The sequence below is a fragment of the Puma concolor genome, chromosome C2 (genome assembly GCF_028749965.1).
Source record: "Puma concolor isolate L17-30 chromosome C2, mPumCon1.1.hap2, whole genome shotgun sequence".
NCBI classification, from domain to species: Eukaryota; Metazoa; Chordata; class Mammalia; order Carnivora; family Felidae; genus Puma; species Puma concolor.
This window is the reverse complement of record NC_141675.1, coordinates 132,520,417-132,522,914: the sequence shown is the minus strand read 5'-3', so window position 1 is coordinate 132,522,914 and position 2,498 is coordinate 132,520,417. Positions and strand designations below refer to the sequence as shown.

At 41.5% G+C, this 2,498-nt stretch overlaps 1 pseudogene; it reads right to left on the bottom strand.

Moving 5' to 3' along the window:
- Positions 1–435: 435 nt before the first annotated feature.
- Positions 436–957, bottom strand: LOC112850196 (ragulator complex protein LAMTOR3 pseudogene; annotated as a pseudogene).
- Between the last annotated feature and the right edge of the window lie 1,541 nt (positions 958–2,498).

Sequence of the window (2,498 nt, the reverse complement as noted above, 5' to 3'; positions counted from 1 at the left end):
AGTGATTGTACTGATTTTATTACTTTCACTAAGTCAGTTTATCTTTGTCACTCTCAATACAAAGAAAGAAAACAATATAAAGAAAATACATCCTCATTATTATTCACAATAAAAAAGGTCTGCTTCATTCTGTAGGCCTGGGCATATTATATTATAGGGAGCACTTAATGGCTCAAGTGGATCAAAGTACGATTTTGATTCTGACCCACTGAATGGAATCTCATGCATATCTGGTGACTGCACTAACTCCATGGGAGCTGTGATGTACTGAACCATTTCTGCGGTATCCCTGATCTCACTAAATTAAGAAAAGTCCCTACACAAGAAAAGATAACAATCTGTCCATAAATTATATCTATACGCTCTTTCTTTACTGGAAGGTGGGAAAGGGGCCCTTTCTTAAATATATGGATACAAGTATTGTTGTGTCTAAAGATTGCTGAATTGATATTGTGTCTGTTATAATGAAAATAAGGTGAACATCAAAACCACTGCCAGATTAAGAAGCTACCACAACTTGTTTCAGATCGTCAAATAATGGAGCAAGTTCCTTTGCTAGGCTGACAATGAATCCTGTATTGGCATTGCTGCTGGTCATGAAACTCACCACCAAAGGTAAACGATTGAATTGAACCACCTGGTAGGCGTTATAGTAACAGATGATACTTTTATTTTTTGAAAGTCCAAGTTTGCTTCGTTGGTCTGTTGCCAGGGCAAAAGTAGAGAAGAAACCAGGTCTCAAAGCATGCTCTAGAGCATTATCATTGACCACTGTAATAACTGGCACCCCATCTCTATCTGACACAACAATAGCATGGAGCCGTAATTTTTTATACAGGAATCGCTTCAGGTCATCTGCCATGATGAACCCCTTTCTCCCGCAGGGTCAACCTCCACTCCTGGTTTTCTGGGTTGCCGTGTTCTCTCAGCTGTAAATTCAGGGACAGGGTCAAAAACAGTCTCCTCTGAAGGCTGTCATCACATGATTTGTATAAAATTTGTTTTTAAAAATACAGTATGATTTAAGTTCTCCAGTGTGAACTATGCTTCTTTTACTGAAAATTTCTCTTAGTTTAGGGTGGTGAGCACTAATGTGCTAATGGAGGACTTTCTTCTTCTTTTTTTCTTTTTGAAGCAAGAGACACTGACTCTGTTGTCATTTAAAAGGTAATTTTGGCTGTGTGCAGCAGTCTGAGAAGAGAGCTTTCTAGAGGCCTGGATAATACACTGTGACATGGGGAATCGGGCACTCTGGCTCTGTCAATGTGATATGAACTGTGGGCTCCAGCCTCAGTCAAGGACTTGGTGCCAGAGTTCAATGTAGTTCATGCAAATGGACCCTTCGGAGTTGGCTGCAGCTTTGTAGTAACAGCCTTGAAGGTGAATCATGCATTTTGGGTAATGGGAAAAATGTCAATTTCTGTAGACAAAGTCCTTAATAATGATAATCCCCTTAATGATAACTGCCTTCACATTTTAAAAAATGTTTTATTTTATATTTGAGAGAGAGACATAGAGCATGAGCAGGGGAGGGGCAGAGAGATGGAGACAGACTCTGAAGCAGGCTCCAGGTTCTGAGTTGTCAGAACAGAACCCAATGCAGGGCTTGAACCCACGAGCAGAGAGATCATGACCTGAGCTGAAGTAGGGCATTTAACCAACTGAGCCACCAGACGTCCCTATGATAACTGCCTTCAAATAAATAATCAAGATGAGGAAAAGTTCATGATGATAATGGTGACAAATTCCAAAGCAATAATACCAGCCCCAGTTACAACCCAGTGACCAAATCTTGTGACTACTGTTCCAGTCGGTTCATCCCCAGCAGTAGCTGTAGCTCAAGTCCAACTGCTGTCTCTGCTTTGGTTCCCACTTCTGAAACTGTACCCCTTCCTCAGGCAGCAGGGACAGCATCTTCTGAATCTGCACTTCCTAATGCAACTAAATGAGACAAACCTGCACAAAAGCCAGTGGAGACTTCAGTGGGCACTTGCCCAATACCAACCGAATGGCACATTAGGAGGTTCTTCTCAGTAAAAACCTTTTTGAAGATGCAACAAGAGTACTTGTGACAGGTTGGCCTCATGAGAATATGGCAATTGGGGCGCCTGGGTGGCTCAGTCAGTTAGGCGTCTGACTCTTGATTTCAGCTCAGATCATGATCTCAGGGTCATGAGATCGGGCCCTGTGTCAGGCTCCATGCTGAGCGTGGAGCTTGCTTAATCTTCTTTCTCTCCCTCTCCCTAAAATATGACAATGAAATCACGTCAATGAGCTGGTTTCAACAACCCTGACAGAGCAGTACTTTTTTACTTTATATTTTTAAAAATTACTAATAAGCTTTATTTTTTAGAGCAGTTTCCGGTGCACAGAAAAATTGAGCAGACATTGAGAGAACTCCCATGTATCTCTGTCCCCCCAATACCATAGCTTCCCCTATTATTAACATCTTGCGTTGGTATGATACCCCTGCTGTCACTTATGTACCTATATTGATA